Source organism: Chelon labrosus (genome assembly GCF_963514085.1).
Source record: "Chelon labrosus genome assembly, chromosome: 16".
Classification (NCBI taxonomy): Eukaryota; Metazoa; Chordata; class Actinopteri; order Mugiliformes; family Mugilidae; genus Chelon; species Chelon labrosus.
The window spans coordinates 759,516-785,891 of NC_140349.1; positions in this window are offsets into that span (position 1 = coordinate 759,516).

Here is a 26,376-nt window from a genome sequence, read left to right on the forward strand (position 1 = left end):
TTGTGGTTGTTGTTTTTGGAGTATTTGTTGTTGTCGTTGGAGCTCTTGTGGTTGTTGTAGTTGGAGCAGTTGTGGTTGTTGTAGTTGGAGCTGTTGTGGTTGTTGTAGTTGGAACGGTGGTTGTTGTCGTTGGAGCAGTTGTGGTTGTTGTAGTTGGAGCAGTTGTAGTTGGAGCTGTTGTGGTCGTTGTAGTTGGAGCGGTGGTTGTTGTTGTTGGAGCAGTTGTCGTTGTTGTAGTTGGAGCAGTTGTGGTTGTTGTAGTTGGAGCAGTTGTGGTCGTTGTAGTTGGAATGGTGGTTGTTGTTGTTGGAGCAGTTGTGGTTGTAGTAGTTGGAGTGGTTGTGGTCATAGTCGGAGCTGTCGTGGTTGTTATTATTGGAGCAGTTGTGGTTGTCGTTGTAGTTGGAATGGTTGTTTTTGTAGTTGGAGCTGTTGTGGTTGTTGTCGTTGGAGCAACCGTGGTTGTTGTTGTTGGAGCATTTGTGGTTGTTGTTGTTGGAGGAATCGTGGTTGTTGTATTCGGAGCTGTTGTGGTTGTTGTTGTTGGAGCATTTGTGGTTGTTGTCGTTGGAGCAATCGTGGTTGTTGTAGTCGGAGCTCTTGTGGTTGTTGTCGTTGGAGCAGTTGTTGTTGTTGTTGCAGCAGTTGTGGTTGTCGTTGTAGTTGGAATGGTGGTTGTTGTAGTTGGAGCTGTTATGGTTGTTGTAGTCGGAGCAGCCGTAGATGTTGTTGTTGGAGCATTTGTGGTTGTTGTTGTTGGAGCAATCGTGGTTGTTGTAGTCGGAGCAGTTGTGGTTGTCGTTGTAGTTGGAATGGTAGTTGTTGTAGTTGGAGCAGTTGTGGTTGTTGTAGTCGGAGCAGCCGTGGTTGTTGTAGCTGGAGCAGTTGTAGTTGGAATGGTGGTTGTTGTAGTTGGAGCTGTTGTGGTTGTTGTAGTCGGAGCAACCGTGGTTGTTGTTGTTGGAGCAATCGTGGTTGTTGTAGTCGGAGCTGTTGTGGTTGTTGTAGTTGGAGCAGTTGTGGTTGTTGTAGTTGGAGCATTTGTGGTTGTTGTAGTTGGAGCAGTTGTGGTTGTAGTAGTCGGAGCTCTTGTGGTAGTTGTAGTTGGAGCTGTTGTGGTCATTGTTGTTGGAGCTGTTGTGGTTGTTGTAGTTGGAGCTGTTGTGGTTGTTGTAGTTGGAGCAGTTGTGGTTGTTGTAGTCGGAGCAACCGTGGTTGTTGTTGTTGGAGCATTTGTGGTTGTTGTTGTTGGAGCAATCGTGGTTGTTGTAGTCGGAGCTGTTGTGGTTGTTGTAGTCGGAGCTGTTGTGGTTGTTGTAGTTGGAGCAGTTGTAGTCGTGGTAGTTGGAGCAGTGGTGGTTGTTGTAGTTGGAGCTGTTGTGGTTGGTGTAGTTGGAGCACTTGTGGTTGATGTAGTTGGAGCACTTGTGGTTAATGTCGTTGGAGCAGTTGTGGTTGTTGTCGTTGGAGCAGTTGTGGTTGTTGTCGTTGGAGCAGTTGTGGTTGTTGTCGTTGGATCAGTAGTAGTTGTTGTTGGAACAGTTGTGGTTGTCGTAGTTGGAATGGTGGTTGTTGTAGACGGAGCTGTTGTGGTTGTTATTATTGGAGCTGTTGTGGTTGTTATTATTGGAGCAGCTGTGGTTGTTGTAGTTGGAGCACTTGTGGTTGCTGTAGTCGGAGCACTTGTGGTGGATGTAGTTGGAGCAGTTGTTGTTGTCGTTGCAGCAGTTGTGGTTGTCGTTGTAGTTGGAATGGTGGTTGTTGTAGTTGGAGCTGTTGTGGTTGTTGCAGTCGGAGCAGCCGTGGTTGTTGTAGTCGGAGCAGCCGTGGTTGTTGTTGTTGGAGCATTTGTGGTTGTTGTCGTTGGAGAAATCGTGGTTGTTGTAGTTGGAGCTCTTGTGGTTGTTGTAGTTCGAGCAGTTGTGGTTGTTGTTGTTGGAATTGTTGTGGTCGTTGTTGGAGCAGTTGTGGTTGTTGTCATTGCAGCACTTGAGGTTGTTGTTGTTGGGGCAGCTGTGGTTGTTGTAGTTGGAGAAGTTGTGGTTGTCGTTGGAGAAGTTGTGGTTGTCGTTGGAGCAGTTGTGGTTGTTGCTGGAACAGTTGTGGTTGTCGTTGTACTTGGAATGGTGGTTGTTGTAGTTGGAGCAGTTGTGGTTGTTGTTGTTGGAGCATTTGTGGTTGTTGTCGTTGGAGAAAACGTGGTTGTTGGAGTCGGACCTCTTGTGGTTGTTGTAGTTGGAGAAGTTGTGGTTGTTGTAGTTGGAGCAGTTGTGGTTGTTGTAGCTGGAGCAGTTGTGGTTGTTGTCGTTGGAGCAGTTGTGGTTGTTGTCGCTGGAGCAGTTGTTGTTGTCGTTGCAGCAGTTGTGGTTGGCGTTGCAGTTGGAATGGTGGTTGTTGTAGTTGGAGCTGTTGTGGTTGTTGTAGTTGGAGCAGTTGTGGTTGTAGTAGTCGGAGCTCTTGTGGTTGTTGTAGTTGGAGTAGTTGTGGTTGTAGTAGTTGGAGCTGTTGTGGTCGTTGTAGTTTGAACGGTGGTTGTTGTAGTTGGAGCTGTTGTGGTTGTTGTAGTTGGAGCAGTTGTGGTTGTAGTAGTCGGAGCACTTGTGGTTGTTGTTGGAGCTGTTGTGGTCGTTGTTGTTGGAGCTGTTGTGGTTGTTGTAGTTGGAGCAGTTGTGGTCGTTGTAGTTGGAATGGTGGTTGTTGTAGTTGGAGCTGTTGCGGTTGTTGTAGTTGGAGCGGTTGTTGTTGTTGTTGGAGAAGATGTGGTTGTAGTAGTTGGAGTTCTTGTGGTTGTTGTAGTTGGAGTAGTTGTGGTCGTAGTCGGAGCTGTCGTGGTTGTTATTATTGGAGCAGCTGTGGTTGTTGTAGTTGGAGAAGTTGTGGTTGTTGTTGGAACAGTTGTGGTTATCGTTGTAGTTGGAATGGTGGTTGTTGTAGTTGGAGCAGTTGTTGTTGTCGTTGGAGCAGTTGTGGTTGTTGTCGTTGGAGCAGTTGTTGTTGTCATTGCAGTAGTTGTGGTTGTCGTTGTAGTTGGAATGGTGGTTGTTGTAGTTGGAGCTGTTGTGGTTGTTGTCGTCGGAGCAGCCGTGGTTGTTGTTGTTGGAGCATTCGTGGTTGTTGTCGTTGGAGCAATCGTGTTTATTGTAGTCGGAGCTCTTGTGGTTGTTGAAGTTGGAGCAGTTGTGGTTGTTGTAGTTGGAGCTGTTGAGGTTGTTGCAGTTGGAGCTGTTGTGGTTGTTGTAGTTGGAGCTGTTGTGGTCATTGTAGTTGGAACGGTGCTTGTTGTAGTTGGAGCAGTTGTGGTTGTTGTAGTTGGAGCTGTTGTGGTTGTTGTAGTTGGAACGGTGGTTGTTGTAGTTGGAGCAGTCGTGGTTGTTGTTGTTGGAGCAGTTGTGGTCGTTGTAGTTGGAACGGTGGTTGTTGTTGTTGGAGCAGTTGTGGATGTAGTAGTTGGAGCTCTTGTGGTTGTTGTAGTTGGAGTAGTTGTGGTCCGAGTCGGAGCTGTCGTGGTTGTAATTATTGGAGCAGCTGTGGTTGTTGTAGTTGGAGAAGTTGTGGTTGTCGTTGGAGCAATTGTGGTTGTCGTTGTCGTTGGAATGGTGGTTGTTGTATTTGGAGCTGTTGTGGTTGTTGTCGTCGGAGCAACCGTGGTTGTTGTTGTTGGAGCATTTGTGGTTGTTGTTGTTGTTGTAGTAGGAGCTGTTGTGGTTGTTGTAGTTGGAGCAGTTGTGGTTGTTGTCGTTGGAGCTGTTGTGGTTGTTGTTTTTGGAGTATTTGTTGTTGTCGTTGGAGCTCTTGTGGTTGTTGTAGTTGGAGCAGTTGTGGTTGTTGTAGTTGGAGCTGTTGTGGTTGTTGTAGTTGGAACGGTGGTTGTTGTCGTTGGAGCAGTTGTGGTTGTTGTAGTTGGAGCAGTTGTAGTTGGAGCTGTTGTGGTCGTTGTAGTTGGAGCGGTGGTTGTTGTTGTTGGAGCAGTTGTCGTTGTTGTAGTTGGAGCAGTTGTGGTTGTTGTAGTTGGAGCAGTTGTTGTCGTTGTAGTTGGAATGGTGGTTGTTGTTGTTGGAGCAGTTGTGGTTGTAGTAGTTGGAGTGGTTGTGGTCATAGTCGGAGCTGTCGTGGTTGTTATTATTGGAGCAGTTGTGGTTGTCGTTGTAGTTGGAATGGTTGTTTTTGTAGTTGGAGCTGTTGTGGTTGTTGTCGTTGGAGCAACCGTGGTTGTTGTTGTTGGAGCATTTGTGGTTGTTGTTGTTGGAGGAATCGTGGTTTTTGTAGTCGGAGCTGTTGTGGTTGTTGTTGTTGGAGCATTTGTGGTTGTTGTCGTTGGAGCAATCGTGGTTGTTGTAGTCGGAGCTCTTGTGGTTGTTGTCGTTGGAGCAGTTGTTGTTGTTGTTGCAGCAGTTGTGGTTGTCGTTGTAGTTGGAATGGTGGTTGTTGTAGTTGGAGCTGTTATGGTTGTTGTAGTCGGAGCAGCCGTAGATGTTGTTGTTGGAGCATTTGTGGTTGTTGTTGTTGGAGCAATCGTGGTTGTTGTAGTCGGAGCAGTTGTGGTTGTCGTTGTAGTTGGAATGGTAGTTGTTGTAGTTGGAGCAGTTGTGGTTGTTGTAGTCGGAGCAGCCGTGGTTGTTGTAGCTGGAGCAGTTGTAGTTGGAATGGTGGTTGTTGTAGTTGGAGCTGTTGTGGTTGTTGTAGTCGGAGCAACCGTGGTTGTTGTTGTTGGAGCAATCGTGGTTGTTGTAGTCGGAGCTATTGTGGTTGTTGTAGTTGGAGCAGTTGTGGTTGTTGTAGTTGGAGCATTTGTGGTTGTTGTAGTTGGAGCAGTTGTGGTTGTAGTAGTCGGAGCTCTTGTGGTAGTTGTAGTTGGAGCTGTTGTGGTCATTGTTGTTGGAGCTGTTGTGGTTGTTGTAGTTGGAGCTGTTGTGGTTGTTGTAGTTGGAGCAGTTGTGGTTGTTGTAGTCGGAGCAACCGTGGTTGTTGTTGTTGGAGCATTTGTGGTTGTTGTTGTTGGAGCATTTGTGGTTGTTGTTGTCGGAGCAATCGTGGTTGTTGTAGTCGGAGCTGTTGTGGTTGTTGTAGTCGGAGCTGTTGTGGTTGTTGTAGTCGGAGCTGTTGTGGTTGTTGTAGTTGGAGCAGTTGTGGTTGTTGCTGTTGGAGCAGTTGTGGTTGTAGTAGTCGGAGCTCTTGTGGTTGTTGTAGTTGGAGCAGTTGTTGTTGTAGTTGGAGCAGTTGTTGTAGTTGGAGCAGTTGTTGTTGTAGTTGGAGCAGTTGTGGTTGTTGTCGTTGGAGCTGTTGTTGTTGTTTTTGGAGCATTTGTGGTTGTTGTCGTTGGAGCTCTTGTGGTTGTTGTAGTTGGATCAGTTGTGGTTGTAATTGGAGCAGTTGTTGTCGTTGGAGCAGTTGTGGTTGTCGTTGCAGCAGTTGTGGTTGTCGTTGTAGTTGGAATGATGGTTGTTGTAGTTGGAGCTGTTATGGTTGTTGTCGTCGGAGCAGCCGTAGATGTTGTTGTTGGAGCATTTGTGGTTGTTGTCGTTGGAGCAATCGTCGTTGTTGTTGTTGGAGCATTTGTGGTTGTTGTAGTTGGAGCAGTTGTGGTTGTTGCAGTTGCAGCTGTTGTGGTCGTTGTTGTTGGAGCATTTGTGGTTGTTGTCGTTGGAGCAGTTGTGGTCGTTGTAGTTGAAGCAGTTGTGGTCGTTGTCGTTGGAGCTGTTGTGGTCGTTGTCGTTGGAGCTGTTGTGGTCGTTGTTGTTGGAGCTGTTGTGGTCGTTGTTGTTGGAACAGTTGTAGTCGTGGTAGTTGGAGCAGTGGTGGTTGTTGTAGTTGGAGCTGTTGTGGTTGGTGTAGTTGGAGCACTTGTGGTTGATGTAGTTGGAGCACTTGTGGTTAATGTCGTTGGAGCAGTTGTGGTTGTTGTCGTTGGAGCAGTTGTGGTTGTTGTCGTTGGAGCAGTTGTGGTTGTTGTCGTTGGAGCAGTAGTAGTTGTTGTTGGAACAGTTGTGGTTGTCGTAGTTGGAATGGTGGTTGTTGTAGACGGAGCTGTTGTGGTTGTTATTATTGGAGCTGTTGTGGTTGTTATTATTGGAGCAGCAGTGGTTGTTGTAGTTGGAGCACTTGTGGTTGCAGTAGTCGGAGCACTTGTGGTGGATGTAGTTGGAGCAGTTGTTGTTGTCGTTGCAGCAGTTGTGGTTGTCGTTGTAGTTGGAATGGTGGTTGTTGTAGTTGGAGCTGTTGTGGTTGTTGCAGTCGGAGCAGCCGTGGTTGTTGTAGTCGGAGCAGCCGTGGTTGTTGTTGTTGGAGCATTTGTGGTTGTTGTCGTTGGAGAAATCGTGGTTGTTGTAGTTGGAGGTCTTGTGGTTGTTGTAGTTCGAGCAGTTGTGGTTGTTGTTGTTGGAATTGTTGTGGTCGTTGTTGGAGCAGTTGTGGTTGTTGTCATTGCAGCACTTGAGGTTGTTGTTGTTGGGGCAGCTGTGGTTGTTGTAGTTGGAGAAGTTGTGGTTGTCGTTGGAGAAGTTGTGGTTGTCGTTGGAGCAGTTGTGGTTGTTGCTGGAACAGTTGTGGTTGTCGTTGTACTTGGAATGGTGGTTGTTGTAGTTGGAGCAGTTGTGGTTGTTGTTGTTGGAGCATTTGTGGTTGTTGTCGTTGGAGAAAACGTGGTTGTTGGAGTCGGACCTCTTGTGGTTGTTGTAGTTGGAGAAGTTGTGGTTGTTGTAGTTGGAGCAGTTGTGGTTGTTGTAGCTGGAGCAGTTGTGGTTGTTGTTGTTGGAACTGTTGTGGTCGTTTTTGGAGCAGTTGTGGTTGTTGTCATTGCAGCAGTTGAGGTTGTTGTTGTTGGAGCTGTTGTGGTTGGAGTTGGGACAGTTGTAGTTGTGGTAGTTGGAGCAGTTGTGGTTGTTGTAGTTGGAGCAGTTGTGGTTGTTATAGTTGGAGCTGTTGTGGTTGTTGTAGTTGGAGCAGTTGTGGTTGTTGTAGTTGGAGCAGTTGTGGTTGTTGTAGTTGGAACGGTGGTTGTTGTCGTTGGAGCTGTTGTGGTTGTTGTAGTTGGAGCGGTGGTTGTTGTTGTTGGAGCAGTTGTGGTTGTAGTAGTCAGAGCTCTTGTGGTTGTTGTAGTTGGAGCAGTTGTTGTTGTCGTTGGAGCAGTTGTGGTTGTTGTCGCTGGAGCAGTTGTTGTTGTCGTTGCAGCAGTTGTGGTTGGCGTTGCAGTTGGAATGGTGGTTGTTGTAGTTGGAGCTGTTGTGGTTGTTGTAGTTGGAGCAGTTGTGGTTGTAGTAGTCGGAGCTCTTGTGGTTGTTGTAGTTGGAGTAGTTGTGGTTGTAGTAGTTGGAGCTGTTGTGGTCGTTGTAGTTTGAACGGTGGTTGTTGTAGTTGGAGCTGTTGTGGTTGTTGTAGTTGGAGCAGTTGTGGTTGTAGTAGTCGGAGCACTTGTGGTTGTTGTTGGAGCTGTTGTGGTTGTTGGAGCTGTTGTGTTCGTTGTTGTTGGAGCTGTTGTGGTTGTTGTAGTTGGAGCAGTTGTGGTCGTTGTAGTTGGAATGGTGGTTGTTGTAGTTGGAGCTCTTGCGGTTGTTGTAGTTGGAGCGGTTGTTGTTGTAGTTGGAGAAGTTGTGGTTGTTGTTGGAACAGTTGTGGTTGTCGTTGTAGTTGGAATGGTGGTTGTTGTAGTTGGAGCAGTTGTTGTTGTCGTTGGAGCAGTTGTGGTTGTTGTCGTTGGAGCAGTTGTTGTTGTCATTGCAGTAGTTGTGGTTGTCGTTGTAGTTGGAATGGTGGTTGTTGTAGTTGGAGCTGTTGTGGTTGTTGTCGTCGGAGCAGCCGTGGTTGTTGTTGTTGGAGCAATCGTGGTTGTTGTCGTTGGAGCAATCGTGTTTATTGTAGTCGGAGCTCTTGTGGTTGTTGAAGTTGGAGCAGTTGTGGTTGTTGTAGTTGGAGCTGTTGAGGTTGTTGCAGTTGGAGCTGTTGTGGTTGTTGTAGTTGGAGCTGTTGTGGTCATTGTAGTTGGAACGGTGCTTGTTGTAGTTGGAGCAGTTGTGGTTGTTGTAGTTGGAGCTGTTGTGGTTGTTGTAGTTGGAACGGTGGTTGTTGTAGTTGGAGCAGTTGTGGTTGTTGTTGTTGGAGCAGTTGTGGTCGTTGTAGTTGGAACGGTGGTTGTTGTTGTTGGAGCAGTTGTGGATGTAGTAGTTGGAGCTCTTGTGGTTGTTGTAGTTGGAGTAGTTGTGGTCCGAGTCGGAGCTGTCGTGGTTGTAATTATTGGAGCAGCTGTGGTTGTTGTAGTTGGAGAAGTTGTGGTTGTCGTTGGAGCAATTGTGGTTGTCGTTGTCGTTGGAATGGTGGTTGTTGTATTTGGAGCTGTTGTGGTTGTTGTCGTCGGAGCAACCGTGGTTGTTGTTGATGGAGCATTTGTGGTTGTTGTTGTTGTTGTAGTAGGAGCTGTTGTGGTTGTTGTAGTTGGAGCAGTTGTGGTTGTTGTCGTTGGAGCTGTTGTGGTTGTTGTTTTTGGAGTATTTGTTGTTGTCGTTGGAGCTCTTGTGGTTGTTGTAGTTGGAGCAGTTGTGGTTGTTGTAGTTGGAGCTGTTGTGGTTGTTGTAGTTGGAACGGTGGTTGTTGTCGTTGGAGCAGTTGTGGTTGTTGTAGTTGGAGCAGTTGTAGTTGGAGCTGTTGTGGTCGTTGTAGTTGGAGCGGTGGTTGTTGTTGTTGGAGCAGTTGTCGTTGTTGTAGTTGGAGCAGTTGTGGTTGTTGTAGTTGGAGCAGTTGTGGTCGTTGTAGTTGGAATGGTGGTTGTTGTTGTTGGAGCAGTTGTGGTTGTAGTAGTTGGAGTGGTTGTGGTCATAGTCGGAGCTGTCGTGGTTGTTATTATTGGAGCAGTTGTGGTTGTCGTTGTAGTTGGAATGGTTGTTTTTGTAGTTGGAGCTGTTGTGGTTGTTGTCGTTGGAGCAACCGTGGTTGTTGTTGTTGGAGCATTTGTGGTTGTTGTTGTTGGAGGAATCGTGGTTGTTGTAGTCGGAGCTGTTGTGGTTGTTGTTGTTGGAGCATTTGTGGTTGTTGTCGTTGGAGCAATCGTGGTTGTTGTAGTCGGAGCTCTTGTGGTTGTTGTCGTTGGAGCAGTTGTTGTTGTCGTTGCAGCAGTTGTGGTTGTCGTTGTAGTTGGAATGGTGGTTGTTGTAGTTGGAGCTGTTATGGTTGTTGTAGTCGGAGCAGCCGTAGATGTTGTTGTTGGAGCATTTGTGGTTGTTGTTGTTGGAGCAATCGTGGTTGTTGTAGTCGGAGCAGTTGTGGTTGTCGTTGTAGTTGGAATGGTAGTTGTTGTAGTTGGAGCAGTTGTGGTTGTTGTAGTCGGAGCAGCCGTGGTTGTTGTAGCTGGAGCAGTTGTAGTTGGAATGGTGGTTGTTGTAGTTGGAGCTGTTGTGGTTGTTGTAGTCGGAGCAACCGTGGTTGTTGTTGTTGGAGCAATCGTGGTTGTTGTAGTCGGAGCTGTTGTGGTTGTTGTAGTTGGAGCAGTTGTGGTTGTTGTAGTTGGAGCATTTGTGGTTGTTGTAGTTGGAGCAGTTGTGGTTGTAGTAGTCGGAGCTCTTGTGGTAGTTGTAGTTGGAGCTGTTGTGGTCATTGTTGTTGGAGATGTTGTGGTTGTTGTAGTTGGAGCTGTTGTGGTTGTTGTAGTTGGAGCAGTTGTGGTTGTTGTAGTCGGAGCAACCGTGGTTGTTGTTGTTGGAGCATTTGTGGTTTTTGTTGTTGGAGCAATCGTGGTTGTTGTAGTCGGAGCTGTTGTGGTTGTTGTAGTCGGAGCTGTTGTGGTTGTTGTAGTTGGAGCAGTTGTGGTTGTTGTAGTTGGAGCGGTGGTTGTTGCTGTTGGAGCAGTTGTGGTTGTAGTAGTCGGAGCTCTTGTGGTTGTTGTAGTTGGAGCAGTTGTTGTTGTAGTTGGAGCAGTTGTTGTAGTTGGAGCAGTTGTTGTTGTAGTTGGAGCAGTTGTGGTTGTTGTCGTTGGAGCTGTTGTTGTTGTTTTTGGAGCATTTGTGGTTGTTGTCGTTGGAGCTCTTGTGGTTGTTGTAGTTGGAGCAGTTGTGGTTGTAATTGGAGCAGTTGTTGTCGTTGGAGCAGTTGTTGTTGTCGTTGCAGCAGTTGTGGTTGTCGTTGTAGTTGGAATGATGGTTGTTGTAGTTGGAGCTGTTATGGTTGTTGTCGTCGGAGCAGCCGTAGATGTTGTTGTTGGAGCATTTGTGGTTGTTGTCGTTGGAGCAATCGTCGTTGTTGTTGTTGGAGCATTTGTGGTTGTTGTAGTTGGAGCAGTTGTGGTTGTTGCAGTTGCAGCTGTTGTGGTCGTTGTTGTTGGAGCATTTGTGGTTGTTGTCGTTGGAGCAATCGTGGTTGTTGTAGTCGGAGCTCTTGTGGTTGTTGTCGTTGGAGCAGTTGTTGTTGTCGTTGCAGCAGTTGTGGTTGTCGATGTAGTTGGAATGGTGGTTGTTGTAGTTGGAGCTGTTATGGTTGTTGTAGTCGGAGCAGCCGTAGATGTTGTTGTTGGAGCATTTGTGGTTGTTGTTGTTGGAGCAATCGTGGTTGTTGTAGTCGGAGCAGTTGTGGTTGTCGTTGTAGTTGGAATGGTAGTTGTTGTAGTTGGAGCAGTTGTGGTTGTTGTAGTCCGAGCAGCCGTGGTTGTTGTAGCTGGAGCAGTTGTGGTTGTCGTTGTAGTTGGAATGGTGGTTGTTGTAGTTGGAGCTGTTGTGGTTGTTGTAGTCGGAGCAACCGTGGTTGTTGTTGTTGTTGGAGCAATCGTGGTTGTTGTAGTCGGAGCTGTTGTGGTTGTTGTAGTTGGAGCAGTTGTGGTTGTTGTAGTTGGAGCATTTGTGGTTGTTGTAGTTGGAGCAGTTGTGGTTGTAGTAGTCGGAGCTCTTGTGGTAGTTGTAGTTGGAGCTGTTGTGGTTGTTGGAGCTGTTGTGGTCATTGTTGTTGGAGCTGTTGTGGTTGTTGTAGTTGGAGCTGTTGTGGTTGTTGTAGTTGGAGCTGTTGTGGTTGTTGTAGTTGGAGCTGTTGTGGTTGTTGTAGTTGGAGCTGTTGTGGTTGTTGTAGTTGGAGCAGTTGTGGTTGTTGTAGTCGGAGCAACCGTGGTTGTTGTTGTTGGAGCATTTGTGGTTGTTGTTGTTGGAGCAATCGTGGTTGTTGTAGTCGGAGCTGTTGTGGTTGTTGTAGTCGGAGCTGTTGTGGTTTTTGTAGTTGGAGCAGTTGTGGTTGTTGTAGTTGGAGCGGTGGTTGTTGCTGTTGGAGCAGTTGTGGTTGTAGTAGTCGGAGCTCTTGTGGTTGTTGTAGTTGGAGCAGTTGTTGTTGTAGTTGGAGCAGTTGTTGTAGTTGGAGCAGTTGTGGTTGTTGTCGTTGGAGCTGTTGTTGTTGTTTTTGGAGCATTTGTGGTTGTTGTTGTTGGAGCTCTTGTGGTTGTTGTAGTTGGAGCAGTTGTGGTTGTAATTGGAGCAGTTGTGGTTGTTGTCGTTGGAGCAGTTGTTGTTGTCGTTGCAGCAGTTGTGGTTGTCGTTGTAGTTGGAATGATGGTTGTTGTAGTTGGAGCTGTTATGGTTGTTGTCGTCGGAGCAGCCGTAGATGTTGTTGTTGGAGCATTTGTGGTTGTTGTCGTTGGAGCAATCGTCGTTGTTGTAGTCGGAGCTGTTGTGGTTGTTGTAGTTGGAGCAGTTGTGGTTGTTGCAGTTGCAGCTGTTGTGGTCGTTGTAGTTGGAACGGTGGTTGTTGTAGTTCTAGCTGTTGTGGTTGTTGTAGTTGGAGCGGTGGTTGTTGTTGTTGGAGCAGTTGTGGTTGTAGTAGTCGGAGCTCTTGTGGGTGTTGTAGTTGGAGCAGTTGTTGTTGTAGTTGGAGCAGTTGTGGTTGTTGTCGCTGGAGCAGTTGTTGTTGTCGTTGCAGCAGTTGTGGTTGTCGTTGTAGTTGGAATGGTGGTTGTTGTAGTTGGAGCTGTTGTGGTTGTTGTCGTCGGAGCAGCCGTGGTTGTTGTTGGAGCATTTGTGGTTGTTGTCGTTGGAGCAATCGTGGTTGTTGTAGTCGGAGCTCTTGTGGTTGTTGTAGTTGAAGCAGCCGTGGTTGTTGTAGTTGGAGCAGTTGTTGTTGTCGTTGGAGCAGTTGTTGTTGTTGTCGTTGGAGCAGTTGTTGTTGTCGTTGCAGCAGTTGTGGTTGTCGTTGTAGTTGGAATGGTAGTTGTTGTAGTTGGAGCTGTTGTGGTTGTTGTAGTCGGAGCAGCCGTGGTTGTTGTAGCTGGAGCAGTTGTGGTTGTCGTTGTAGTTGGAGCTGTTGTGGTTGTTGTTGTTGGAGCAGTTGTGGTTGTTGTAGTCGGAGCTGTTGTGGTTGTTGTCGTTGGAGCAGCCGTGGTTGTTGTTGTTGGAGCAATCGTGGTTGTTGTAGTCGGAGCTGTTGTGGTTGTTGTAGTTGGAGCAGTTGTGGTTGTTGTAGTTGGAGCATTTGTGGTTGTTGTAGTTGGAGCAGTTGTGGTTGTAGTAGTCGGAGCTCTTGTGGTAGTTGTAGTTGGAGCTGTTGTGGTCATTGTTGTTGGAGCTGTTGTGGTTGTTGTAGTTGGAGCTGTTGTGGTTGTTGTAGTTGGAGCAGTTGTGGTTGTTGTAGTCGGAGCAACCGTGGTTGTTGTTGTTGGAGCATTTGTGGTTGTTGTTGTTGGAGCAATCGTGGTTGTTGTAGTCGGAGCTGTTGTGGTTGTTGTAGTCGGAGCTGTTGTGGTTGTTGTAGTTGGAGCAGTTGTGGTTGTTGTAGTTGGAGCGGTGGTTGTTGCTGTTGGAGCAGTTGTGGTTGTAGTAGTCGGAGCTCTTGTGGTTGTTGTAGTTGGAGCAGTTGTTGTAGTTGGAGCAGTTGTTGTTGTAGTTGGAGCAGTTGTGGTTGTTGTCGTTGGAGCTGTTGTTGTTGTTTTTGGAGCATTTGTGGTTGTTGTCGTTGGAGCTCTTGTGGTTGTTGTAGTTGGAGCAGTTGTGGTTGTAATTGGAGCAGTTGTTGTCGTTGGAGCAGTTGTTGTTGTCGTTGCAGCAGTTGTGGTTGTCGTTGTAGTTGGAATGATGGTTGTTGTAGTTGGAGCTGTTATGGTTGTTGTCGTCGGAGCAGCCGTAGATGTTGTTGTTGGAGCATTTGTGGTTGTTGTCGTTGGAGCAATCGTCGTTGTTGTTGTTGGAGCATTTGTGGTTGTTGTAGTTGGAGCAGTTGTGGTTGTTGCAGTTGCAGCTGTTGTGGTCGTTGTTGTTGGAGCATTTGTGGTTGTTGTCGTTGGAGCAATCGTGGTTGTTGTAGTCGGAGCTCTTGTGGTTGTTGTCGTTGGAGCAGTTGTTGTTGTCGTTGCAGCAGTTGTGGTTGTCGATGTAGTTGGAATGGTGGTTGTTGTAGTTGGAGCTGTTATGGTTGTTGTAGTCGGAGCAGCCGTAGATGTTGTTGTTGGAGCATTTGTGGTTGTTGTTGTTGGAGCAATCGTGGTTGTTGTAGTCGGAGCAGTTGTGGTTGTCGTTGTAGTTGGAATGGTAGTTGTTGTAGTTGGAGCAGTTGTGGTTGTTGTAGTCCGAGCAGCCGTGGTTGTTGTAGCTGGAGCAGTTGTGGTTGTCGTTGTAGTTGGAATGGTGGTTGTTGTAGTTGGAGCTGTTGTGGTTGTTGTAGTCGGAGCAACCGTGGTTGTTGTTGTTGTTGGAGCAATCGTGGTTGTTGTAGTCGGAGCTGTTGTGGTTGTTGTAGTTGGAGCAGTTGTGGTTGTTGTAGTTGGAGCATTTGTGGTTGTTGTAGTTGGAGCAGTTGTGGTTGTAGTAGTCGGAGCTCTTGTGGTAGTTGTAGTTGGAGCTGTTGTGGTTGTTGGAGCTGTTGTGGTCATTGTTGTTGGAGCTGTTGTGGTTGTTGTAGTTGGAGCTGTTGTGGTTGTTGTAGTTGGAGCTGTTGTGGTTGTTGTAGTTGGAGCTGTTGTGGTTGTTGTAGTTGGAGCAGTTGTGGTTGTTGTAGTCGGAGCAACCGTGGTTGTTGTTGTTGGAGCATTTGTGGTTGTTGTTGTTGGAGCAATCGTGGTTGTTGTAGTCGGAGCTGTTGTGGTTGTTGTAGTCGGAGCTGTTGTGGTTGTTGTAGTTGGAGCAGTTGTGGTTGTTGTAGTTGGAGCGGTGGTTGTTGCTGTTGGAGCAGTTGTGGTTGTAGTAGTCGGAGCTCTTGTGGTTGTTGTAGTTGGAGCAGTTGTTGTTGTAGTTGGAGCAGTTGTGGTTGTAGTTGGAGCAGTTGTGGTTGTTGTCGTTGGAGCTGTTGTTGTTGTTTTTGGAGCATTTGTGGTTGTCGTTGTAGTTGGAATGATGGTTGTTGTAGTTGGAGCTGTTATGGTTGTTGTCGTCGGAGCAGCCGTAGATGTTGTTGTTGGAGCATTTGTGGTTGTTGTCGTTGGAGCAATCGTCGTTGTTGTAGTCGGAGCTGTTGTGGTTGTTGTAGTTGGAGCAGTTGTGGTTGTTGCAGTTGCAGCTGTTGTGGTCGTTGTAGTTGGAACGGTGGTTGTTGTAGTTCTAGCTGTTGTGGTTGTTGTAGTTGGAGCGGTGGTTGTTGTTGTTGGAGCAGTTGTGGTTGTAGTAGTCGGAGCTCTTGTGGGTGTTGTAGTTGGAGCAGTTGTTGTTGTAGTTGGAGCAGTTGTGGTTGTTGTCGCTGGAGCAGTTGTTGTTGTCGTTGCAGCAGTTGTGGTTGTCGTTGTAGTTGGAATGGTGGTTGTTGTAGTTGGAGCTGTTGTGGTTGTTGTCGTCGGAACAGCCGTGGTTGTTGTTGGAGCATTTGTGGTTGTTGTCGTTGGAGCAATCGTGGTTGTTGTAGTCGGAGCTCTTGTGGTTGTTGTAGTTGAAGCAGCCGTGGTTGTTGTAGTTGGAGCAGTTGTTGTTGTCGTTGGAGCAGTTGTTGTTGTTGTCGTTGGAGCAGTTGTTGTTGTCGTTGCAGCAGTTGTGGTTGTCGTTGTAGTTGGAATGGTAGTTGTTGTAGTTGGAGCTGTTGTGGTTGTTGTAGTCGGAGCAGCCGTGGTTGTTGTAGCTGGAGCAGTTGTGGTTGTCGTTGTAGTTGGAGCTGTTGTGGTTGTTGTTGTTGGAGCAGTTGTGGTTGTTGTAGTTGGAGCTGTTGTGGTTGTTGTCGTTGGAGCAGCCGTGGTTGTTGTTGTTGGAGCAATCGTGGTTGTTGTAGTCTGAGCTGTTGTGGTTGTTGTAGTTGGAGCAGTTGTTGTTGTTGTAGTCGGAGCTGTTGTGGTTGTTGTCGTTGGAGCTCTTGTGGTTGTTGTAGTTGGAGCAGTTGTTGTTGTCGTTGCAGCAGTTGTGGTTGTCGTTGTAGTTGGAATGAAGGTTGTTGTAGTTGGAGCTGTTGTGGTTGTTGTAGTCGTAGCAACCGTGATTGTTGTCGTCGGAGCAGACGTAGATGTTGTTGTTGGAGCATTTGTGGTTGTTGTCGTTGGAGCAATCGTCGTTGTTGTAGTCGGAGCTGTTGTGGTCATTGTAGTTGGAGCAGTTGTGGTTGTTGCAGTTGGAGCTGTTGTGGTCGTTGTAGTTGGAACGGTGGTTGTTGTAGTTGGAGCTGTTGTGGTCGTTGTAGTTGGAACGGTGGTTGTTGTAGTTGGAGCTGTTGTGGTTGTTGTCGTCGGAGCAGTCGTGGTTGTTGTTGTTGGAGCATTTTTGGTTGTTGTAGTTGGAGCTGTTGTGGTTGTTGTAGTTGGAGCAACCGTGGTTGTTGTTGTTGGAGCATTTGTGGTTGTTGTCGTTGGAGCAATCGTGGTTGTTGTTGTTGTTGGAGCAATCGTGGTTGTTGTAGTCGGAGCTGTTGTGGTTGTTGTCGTCGGAGCAGTTGTGGTTGATGTCGTTGGAGCTGTTGTGGTTGTTGGAGCTGTTGTGGTCGTTGTTGTTGGAGCTGTTGTGGTCGTTGTAGTTGGAGCAGTTGTGGTCGTTGTAGTTGGAGCTGTTGCGGTTGTTGTAGTTGGAGCGGTGGTTGTTGTTGTTGGAGCAGTTGTGGTGGTTGTAGCTGGAGTAGTTGTGGTCGTAGTCGGAGCTGTTGTGGTTGTTATTATTGGAGCTGTTGTGGTTGTTATTATTGGAGCAGCTGTGGTTGTTGTAGTTGGAGCAGTTGTGGTTGTTGTTGGAGCAGTTGTGGTTGTCGTTTTAGTTGGAATGGTGGTTGTTGTAGTTGGAGCTGTTGTGGTTGTTGTAGTCGTAGCAACCGTGGTTGTTGTTGTTGGAGCATTTGTGGTTGTTGTTGTTGGAGCATTTGTGGTTGTTGTCGTTGGAGCAATCGTGGTTGTTGTAGTCGGAGCTTTTGTGGTTGTAGTTGAAGCAGCCGTGGTTGTTGTAGCTGGAGCAGTTGTGGTTGTCGTTGTAGTTGGAATGGTGGTTGTTGTAGTTGGAGCTGTTGTGGTTGTTGTAGTTGGAGCAACCGTGGTTGTTGTTGTTGGAGCAGTTGTGGTTGTTGTTGTTTGAGCAATCGTGTTTGTTGTAGTCGGAGCTGTTGTGGTCGTTGCAGTTGGAGCTGTTGCGGTTGTTGTAGTTGGAGCGGTGGTTGTTGTTGTTGGAGCAGTTGTGGTTGTAGTAGTTGGTGCAGTTGTGGTCGTAGTCGGAGCTGTTGTGGTTGTTATTATTGGAGCTGTTGTGGTTGTTATTATTGGAGCAGCTGTGGTTGTTGTAGTTGGAGCAGTTGTGGTTGTTGTTGGAGCAGTTGTGGTTGTCGTTGTAGTTGGAATGGTGGTTGTTGTAGTTGGAGCTGTTGTGGTTGTTGTAGTCGTAGCAACCGTGGTTGTTGTTGTTGGAGCATTTGTGGTTGTTGGAGCATTTGTGGTTGTTGTTGTTGTTGGAGCAATCGTGGTTGTTGTAGTCGGAGCTGTTGTGGTTGTCGTCGTCGGAGCAACCGTGGTTGTTGTTGTTGGAGCATTTGTGGTTGTTGTTGTTTGAGCAATCGTGTTTGTTGTAGTCGGAGATGTTGCGGTTGTTGTAGTTGGAGCAGTTGTGGTTGTTGCAGTTGGAGCTGTTGTGGTTGTTGTAGTTGGAGCTGTTGTGGTTGTTGTAGTTGGAACGGTGGTTGTTGTAGTTGGAGCTGTTGTGGTTGTTGTAGTTGGAGCAGTTGTGGTTGTTGGAGCTGTTGTGGTCGTTGTTGTTGGAGCTGTTGTGGTTGTTGTAGTTGGAGCTGTTGTGGTTGTTGTAGTTGGAGCAGTTGTGGTTGTTGTTGGAGCTGTTGTGGTTGTTGTAGTTGGAGCTGTTGTGTTTGTTGTAGTTGGAGCAGTTGTGGTTGTTGTTGGAACAGTTGTGGTTGTAGTAGTCGGAGCTGTTGTGGTTGTTGGAGTAGTTGTGGTTGTTGTTGGAGCTGTTGTGGTTGTTGGAGCTGTTGTTGTCGTTGTTGTTGGAGCTGTTGTGGTCGTTGTAGTTGGAGCAGTTGTGGTCGTTGTAGTTGGAGCTGTTGCGGTTGTTGTAGTTGGAGCGATGGTTGTTGTTGTTGGAGCAGTTGTGGTTGTAGTAGTTGGAGCTCTTGTGGTTGTTGTAGTTGGAGTAGTTGTGGTCGTAGTCGGAGCTGTTGTGGTTGTTATTATTGGAGCTGTTGTGGTTGTTATTATTGAAGCAGCTGTGGTTGTTGTAGTTGGAGCAGTTGTGGTTGTCGTTGGAGCAGTTGTGGTTGTCGTTGTAGTTGGAATGGTGGTTGTTGTAGTTGGAGCTGTTGTGGTTGTTGTAGTCGTAGCAACCGTGGTTGTTGTTGTTGGAGCATTTGTGGTTGTTGTTGTTGGAGCATTTGTGGTTGTTGTTGTTGTTGTTGGAGCAATCGTGGTTGTTGTAGTCGGAGCTGTTGTGGTTGTTGTCGTTGGAGCAGTTGTTGTTGTCGTTGCAGCAGTTGTGGTTGTCGTTGTAGTTGGAATGGTGGTTGTTGTAGTGTGAGCTGTTATGGTTGTTGTAGTCGGAGCAGCCGTAGTTGTTGTTGTTGGAGTAGTTGTGGTTGTTGTTGGAGCTGTTGTGGTTGTTGGAGCTGTTGTTGTCGTTGTTGTTGGAGCTGTTGTGGTCGTTGTAGTTGGAGCTGTTGCGGTTTTTGTAGTTGGAGCAGTGGTTGTTGTTGTTGGAGCAGTTGTGGTTGTTGTAGTTGGATCTCTTGTGGTTGTTGTAGTTGGAGTAGTTGTGGTCGTAGTCGGAGCTGTTGTGGTTTTTATTATTGGAGCTGTTGTGGTTGTTGTTATTGGAGCAGCTGTGGTTGTTGTAGTTGGAGCAGTTGTGGTTGTAGTAGTCGGAGCTCTTGTGGTTGTTGTAGTTGGAGTAGTTGTGGTTGTTGTTGGAGCTCTTGTGGTTGTTGGAGATGTTGTGGTTGTTGTAGTCGGAGATGTTGTGGTCGTTGTCGTCGGAGCAGCCGTGGTTGTTGTAGTTGGAGCTGTTGTGGTTGTTGTAGTCGGCGCAACCATGGTTGTTGTTGTTGGAGCAGTTGTGGTTGTTGTAGTTGGAGCAGTTGTGGTTGTTGTAGTCGGAGCTGTTGTGGTTGTTGTAGTTGGAGCAGTTGTGGTCGTTGTAGTTGGAACGGTGGTTGTTGTAGTTGGAGCTGTTGTGGTTGTGGTAGTTGGAGCTGTTGTGGTTGTTGTAGTTGGAGCAGTTGTGGTTGTTGTAGTTGGAGCGGTGGTTGTAGTTGTTGGAGCAGTTGTGGTTGTAGTAGTCGGAGCTTTTGTGGTTGTTGTAGTTGGAGCAGTTGTTGTTGTTGTAGTCGGAGCGGTGGTTGTTTTTGTTGGAGCAATCGTGGTTGTTGTAGTCGGAGCTGTTGTGGTTGTTGTAGTTGGAGCAGTTGTGGTTGTTGTAGTCGGAGCTGTTGTGGTTGTTGTAGTTGGAGCAGTTGTGGTCGTTGTAGTTGGAACGGTGGTTGTTGTAGTTGGAGCTGTTGTGGTTGTGGTAGTTGGAGCTGTTGTGGTTGTTGTAGTTGGAGCAGTTGTGGTTGTTGTAGTTGGAGCGGTGGTTGTAGTTGTTGGAGCAGTTGTGGTTGTAGTAGTCGGAGCTTTTGTGGTTGTTGTAGTTGGAGCAGTTGTTGTTGTAGTTGGAGCAGTTGTGGTTGTCGTTGTAGTTGGAATGGTGGTTGTTGTAGTTGGAGCTGTTGTGGTTGTTGCAGTTGGAGCAGCCGTGGTTGTTGTTGTTGGAGCATTTGTGGTTGTTGTCGTTGGAGCAATCGTGGTTGTTGTAGTCGGAGCTCTTGTGGTTGTTGTAGTTGGAGCTGTTGTGGTTGTTGTTTTTGGAGCATTTGTGGTTGTTGTCGATGGAGCAATCGTGGTTGTTGTAGTCGGAGCTCTTGTGGTTGTTGTAGTTGGAGCTGTTGTGGTTGTTGTCGTTGGAACAGCCGTGGTTGTTGTCGTTGGAGCAATCGTGGTTGTTGTAGTCGGAGCTCTTGTGGTTGTTGTAGTTGGAGCTGTTGTGGTTGTTTTAGTTGGAGCTGTTGTGGTTGTTGTAGTTGGAGCAGTTGTGGTCGTTGTAGTTGGAACGGTGGTTGTTGTAGTTGGAGCTGTTGTGGTTGTTGTAGGTGGAACAGTTGTGGTTGTTGTAGTTGGAGCGGTGGTTGTTGTTTTTTCTGCAGTTGTGGTTGTAGTAGTCGGAGCTCTTGTGGTTGTTGTAGTTGGAGCAGTTGTGGTCGTAGTTGGAACGGTGGTTGTTGTAGTTGGAGCAGTTGTGGTTGTTGTAGTTGGAGTGGTGGTTGTTGTTGTTGGAGCAGTTGTGGTTGTAGTAGTCGGAGCTCTTGTGGTTGTTGTAGTTGGAGTAGTTGTGGTCGTAGTCGGAGCTGTTGTGGTTGTTATTATTGGAGCAGCTGTGGTTGTTGTAGTTGGAGAAGTTGTGGTTGTCGTTGGAGCAGTTGTGGATGTCATTGTAGTTGGAATGGTGGTTGTTGTAGTTGGAGCTGTTGTGGTTGTTGTAGTCGGAGCAACCGTGGTTGTTGTTGTTGGAGCATTTGTGGTTGTTGTTGCTGGAGCAATCGTGGTTCTTGTAGTCGGAGCTGTTGTGGTTGTTGTAGTTGGAGCAACCGTGGTTGTTGTAGTTGGAGCATTTGTGGTTGTTGTTGTTGGAGCAATCGTGGTTGTTGTAGTCGGAGCTGTTGTGGTTGCTGTAGTTAGAGCAGTTGTGGTTGTTGTAGTCCGAGCTGTTGTGGTTGTTGTAGTTGGAGCAGTTGTGGTCGTTGTAGTTGGAACGGTGGTTGTTGTAGTTGGAGCTGTTGTGGTTGTTGTAGTCGGAGCAACCGTGGTTGTTGTTGTTGGAGCATTTGTGGTTGTTGTTGCTGGAGCAATCGTGGTTGTTGTAGTCGGAGCTGTTGTGGTTGTTGTAGTTGGAGCAACCGTGGTTGTTGTTGTTGGAGCATTTGTGGTTGTTGTTGTTGGACCAATCGTGGTTGTTGTAGTCGGAGCTGTTGTGGTTGCTGTAGTTAGAGCAGTTGTGGTTGTTGTTGTTGGTGCAGTTGTGGTTGTAGTAGTCGGAGCTCTTGTGGTTGTTGTAGTTGGTGCAGTTGTGGTCGTTGTAGTTGGAACGGTGGTTGTTGTAGTTGGAGCTGTTGTGGTTGTTGTAGTTCGAGCAGTTGTGGTTGTTGTAGTTGGAGCGGTGGTTGTTGTTGTTGGAGCAGTTGTGGTTGTAGTAGTCGGAGCTGTTGTGGTTGTTATTATTGGAGCAGCTGTGGTTGTTGTAGTTGGAGAAGTTGTGGTTGTTGTAGTTGGAGAAGTTGTGGTTGTCGTTGGAGCAGTTCTGGATGTCATTGTAGTTGGAATGGTGGTTGTTGTCGTTGGAGCTGTTGTGGTTATTGTAGTCGGAGCAACCGTGGTTTTTGTTGTTGCAGCATTGGTGGTTGTTGTCGTTGCAGCAATCGTGGTTGTTGTAGTCGGAGCTCTTGTGGTTGTTGTCGTTTGAGCAGTTGTTGTTGTCGTTGCAGCAGTTGTGGTTGTCATTGTAGTTGGAATGGTGGTTGTTGTAGTTGGGGCTGTTGTGGTTGTTGTAGTTCGAGCTGTTGTGGTCGCTGTAGTTGGAACGGTGGTTGTTGTAGTTGGAGCTGTTGTGGTTGTTGTAGTTGGAGCGGTGGTTGTTGTTGTTGGCGCAGTTGTGGTTGTAGTTGGAGCAGTTGTGGTTGTAGTTGGAGCAGTTGTGGTTGTTGTCGTTGGAGCTGTTATGGTTGTTGTAGTTGGAGCAGTTGTGGTCGTTGTAGTTGGAGCGGTGGTTGTTGCTGTAGTTAGAGCAGTTGTGGTTGTTGTAGTCCGAGCTGTTGTGGTTGTTGTAGTTGGAGCAGTTGTGGTCGTTGTAGTTGGAACGGTGGTTGTTGTAGTTGGAGCTGTTGTGGTTGTTGTAGGTGGAGCAGTTGTGGTTGTTGTAGTTGGAGCGGTGGTTGTTGTTTTTTGTGCAGTTGTGGTTGTAGTAGTCGGAGCTCTTGTGGTTGTTGTAGTTGGTGCAGTTGTGGTCGTTGTAGTTGGAACGGTGGTTGTTGTAGTTGGAGCTGTTGTGGTTGTTGTAGTTCGAGCAGTTGTGGTTGTTGTAGTAGGAGCGGTGGTTGTTGTTGTTGGAGCAGTTGTGGTTGTAGTAGTCGGAGCTCTTGTGGTTGTTGTAGTTGGAGTACTTGTGGTCGTAGTCGGAGCTGTTGTGGTTGTTATTATTGGAGCAGCTGTGGTTGTTGTAGTTGGAGAAGTTGTGGTTGTTGTAGTTGGAGAAGTTGTGGTTGTCGTTGTAGTTGAAATGGTGGTTGTTGTAGTTGGAGCTGTTGTGGTTATTGTAGTCGGACCAACCGTGGTTTTTGTTGTTGGAGCATTTGTGGTTGTTGTTGCTGGAGCAATCGTGGTTGTTGTAGTCGGAGCTGTTGTGGTTGTTGTAGTTGGAGCAGTTGTGGTTGTTGTATTTGGAGCTGTTGTGGTTGTTGTAGTTGGAGCAGTTGTGGTCGTTGTAGTTGGAACGGTGGTTGTTGTAGTTGGAGCTGTTGTGGTTGTTGTAGTTGGAGCGGTGGTTGTTGTTGTTGGAGCAGTTGTGGTTGTAGTAGTCGGAGCTCTTGTGGTTGTTGTAGTTGGAGCAGTTGTTGTTGTAGTTGGAGCAGTTGTGGTTGTTGTCGTTGGAGCAGTTGTTGTCGTTGCAGGAGTTGGGGTTGTCGTTGTAGTTGGAATGGTGGTTGTTGTAGTTGGAGCTGTTGTGGTTGTTGTAGTTGGAGCTGTTGTGGTCGCTGTAGTTGGAACGGTGGTTGTTGTAGTTGGAGCTGTTGTGGTTGTTGTAGTTGGAGCTGTTGTGGTTGTTGTAGATGGAGCAGTTGTGGTTGTTGTAGTTGGAGCATTTGTGGTTGTTGTAGTTGCAGCAGTTGCGGTTGTTGTAGATGGAGCAGTTGTGGTTGTTGTAGTTGGAGCATTTGTGGTTGTTGTAGTTGCAGCAGTTGCGGTTGTTGTAGTTGGAGCGGTGGTTGTTGTCGTTGGAGCAGTTGTGGTTGTTGTCGTTGGAGCAGTTGTGGTTGTTGTAGTTGGAGCGGTGGTTGTTGTTGTTGGAGCAGTTGTGGTTGTAGTTGGAGCAGTTGTGGTTGTTGTCGTTGGAGCTGTTATGGTTGTTGTAGTTGGAGCAGTTGTGGTCGTTGTAGTTGGAGCGGTGGTTGTTGTAGTTGGAGCAGTTGTGGTTGTAGTATTTGGAGCTCTTGTGGTTGTTGTAGTTGGACTAGTTGTGGTCGTAGTCGGAGCTGTCGTGGTTGTTATTATTGGAGCAGCTGTGGTTGTTGTAGTTGGAGAAGTTGTGGTTGTCGTTGGAGCAGTTGTGGTTGTCGTTGTAGTTGGAATGGTGGTTGTTGTAGTTGGAGCTGTTGTGGTTGTTGTAGTCGGAGCAACCGTGGTTGTTGTTGTTGGAGCTGTTGTGGTTGTTGTAGTTGGAGCGGTGGTTGTTGTGGTAGTTGGAACGGTGGTTGTTGTTGTGGGAGCTGTTGTGGTTGTTGTAGTTGGAGCGGTGGTTGTTGTTGTTGGAGCAGTTGTGGTTGTAGTAGTCGGAGCTCTTGTGGTTGTTGTAGTTGGAGCAGTTGTGGTTGTTGTCGTTGGAGCAGTTGTGGTTGTTGTCGTTGGAGCAGTTGTTGTTGTCGTTGCAGCAGTTGTGGTTGTCGTTGTAGTTGGAATTGTGGTTGTTGTAGTTGGAGCTGTTATGGTTGTTGTCGTCGGAGCAGCCGTAGTTGTTGTTGTTGGAGTATTTGTGGTTGTTGTCGTTGGAGCAATCGTGGTTGTTGTAGTCAGAGCTCTTGTGGTTGTTGTAGTTGGAGCTGTTGTGGTTGTTGTCGTCGGAGCAGCCGTGGTTGTTGTCGTTGGAGCAATCGTGGTTGTTGTAGTCGGAGCTCTTGTGGTTGTTGTAGTTGGAGCTGTTGTGGTTGTTGTAGTTGGAGCTGTTGTGGTCGTTGTTGTTGGAGCTGTTGTGGTTGTTGTAGTTGGAGCGGTGGTTGTTGTAGTTGGAGCAGTTGTGGTTGTAGTAGTTGGAGCTCTTGTGGTTGTTGTAGTTGGAGTAGTTGTGGTTGTAGTCGGAGCTGTCGTGGTTGTTATTATTGGAGCAGCTGTGGTTGTTGTAGTTGGAGAAGTTGTGGTTGTCGTTGGAGCAGTTGTGTTTGTCGTTGTAGTTGGAATGGTGGTTGTTGTAGTTGGAGCTGTTGTGGTTGTTGTAGTCGGAGCAACCGTGGTTGTTGTTGTTGGAGCTGTTGTGGTTGTTGTAGTTGGAGCGGTGGTTGTTGTTGTAGTTGGAACGGTGGTTGTTGTTGTGGGAGCTGTTGTGGTTGTTGTAGTTGGAGCGGTGGTTGTTGTTGTTGGAGCAGTTGTGGTTGTAGTAGTCGGGGCTCTTGTGGTTGTTGTAGTTGGAGCAGTTGTGGTTGTTGTCGTTGGAGCAGTTGTGGTTGTTGTCGTTGGAGCAGTTGTTGTTGTCGTTGCAGCAGTTGTGGTTGTCGTTGTAGTTGGAATTGTGGTTGTTGTAGTTGGAGCTGTTATGGTTGTTGTCGTCGGAGCAGCCGTAGTTGTTGTTGTTGGAGTATTTGTGGTTGTTGTCGTTGGAGCAATCGTGGTTGTTGTAGTCAGAGCTCTTGTGGTTGTTGTAGTTGGAGCTGTTGTGGTTGTTGTCGTCGGAGCAGCCGTGGTTGTTGTCGTTGGAGCAATCGTGGTTGTTGTAGTCGGAGCTCTTGTGGTTGTTGTAGTTGGAGCTGTTGTGGTTGTTGTAGTTGGAGCTGTTGTGGTCGTTGTTGTTGGAGCTGTTGTGGTTGTTGTAGTTGGAGCGGTGGTTGTTGTAGTTGGAGCAGTTGTGGTTGTAGTAGTTGGAGCTCTTGTGGTTGTTGTAGTTGGAGTAGTTGTGGTTGTAGTCGGAGCTGTCGTGGTTGTTATTATTGGAGCAGCTGTGGTTGTTGTAGTTGGAGAAGTTGTGGTTGTCGTTGGAGCAGTTGTGTTTGTCGTTGTAGTTGGAATGGTGGTTGTTGTAGTTGGAGCTGTTGTGGTTGTTGTAGTCGGAGCAACCGTGGTTGTTGTTGTTGGAGCATTTGTGGTTGTTGTTGTTGGAGCAGTTGTGGTCGTTGTAGTTGGAACGGTGGTTGTTGTAGTTGGAGCTGTTGTGGTTGTTGTAGTTGGAGCGGTGGTTGTTGTTGTTGGAGCAGTTGTGGTTGTAGTAGTCGGAGCTCTTGTGGTTGTTGTAGTTGGAGCTCTTGTGGTTGTTGTAGTTGGAGCAGTTGTGGTTGTTGTTGTTGGAGCAGTTGTGGTTGTTGTCGTTGGAGCAGTTGTGGTTGTCGTTGCAGCAGTTGTGGTTGTCGTTGTAGTTGGAATGGTAGTTGTTGTAGTTGGAGCTGTTGTGGTTGTTGTCGTCGGAGCAGCCGTGGTTGTTGTTGTTGCAGCATTTGTGGTTGTTGTCATTGCAGCAATCGTGGTTGTTGTAGTCGGAGCTCTTGTGGTTGTTGTCGTTGGAGCAGTTGTTGTTGTCGTTGCAGCAGTTGTGGTTGTCGTTGTAGTTGGAATGGTGGTTGTTGTAGTTGGAGCTGATATGGTTGTTGTAGTCTGAGATGTTGTGGATGCTGTAGTTAGAGCAGTTGTGGTTGTTGTAGTTGGAGCAGTTGTGGTCGTTGTAGTTGGAACGGTGGTTGTTGTAGTTGGATCTGTTGTGGTTGTTTTAGGTGGAGCAGTTGTGGTTGTTGTAGTTGGAGCGGTAGTTGTTGTTGTTGGAGCAGTTGTGGTTGTAGTAGTAGGAGCTCTTGTGGTTGTTGTAGTTGGAGCTGTTGTTGTTGTCGTTGGAGCAGTTGTGGTTGTTGTCGTTGGAGCAGTTGTTGTTGCAGCAGTTGTGGTGGTCATTGTAGTTGGAATGGTAGTTGTTGTAGTTGGAGCTGTTGTGGTTGTTGTCGTCGGAGCAGCCGTGGTTGTTGTCGTTGCAGCAATCGTGGTTGTTGTAGTCGGAGCTCTTGTGGTTGTTGTCGTTGGAGCAGTTGTTGTTGTCGTTGCAGCAGTTGTGGTTGTCATTGTAGTTGGAATGGTGGTTGTTGTAGTTGGAGCTGTTGTGGTTGTTGTAGTTGGAGCTGTTGTGGTCGTTGTAGTTGGAACGGTGGTTGTTGTAGTTGGAGCTGTTGTGGTTGTTGTAGTTGGAGCAGTTGTGGTTGTTGTAGTTGGAGTATTTGTGGTCGTTGTAGTTGGAGCTGTTGTGGTTGTTGTTGTTGGAACTGTTGTGGTCGTTGTAGTTGGAACGGTGGTTGTTGTAGTTGGAGCTGTTGTGATTGTTGTAGTTGGAGCTGTGGTGGTTTTTGTAGTTGGAGCAGCCGTGGTTGTTGTAGTCGGATCTCTTGTGGTTGTTGTAGTTGGAGCTGTTGTGGTTGTTGTAGTTGGAGCTGTTGTTGTTGTTGTAGTTGGAGTAGTTGTGGTTGTTGTTTGAGCTCTTGTTGTAGTTGGAGTAGTTGTGGTTGTTGTTGGAGCTGTTGTGGTCGTTGTTGTTGGAGCTGTTGTGGTTGTTGTCGTTGGAGCAGTTGTTGTTGTCGTTGCAGCAGTTGTGGTTGTCGTTGTAGTTGGAATGGTAGTTGTTGTAGTTGGAGCTGTTGTGGTTGTTGTAGTCGGAGCAGCCGTGGTTGTTGTAGTTGGAGCAGTTGTGGTTGTCGTTGTAGTTGGAATGGTGGTTGTTGTAGTTGGAGCTGTTGTGGTTGTTGTAGTCGGAGCAACCATGGTTGTTGTTGTTGGAGCATTTGTGGTTGTTGTTGTTGGAGCAATCGTGGTTGTTGTAGTCGGAGCTGTTGTGGTTGTTGTAGTTGGAGCAGTTGTGGATGTTGTAGTTGGAGCTGTTGTGGTTGTTGTAGTTGGAACGATGGTTGCTGTAGTTGGAGCAGTTGTGGTTGTTGTAGTTGGAGCTGTTGTGGTTGTTGTAGTTGGAGCAGTTGTGATTGTTGTAGTTGGAGCAGTTGTGGTTGTAGTAGTCGGAGCTCTTGTGGTTGTTGTAGTTGGAGCAGTTGTTGTTGTCGTTGCAG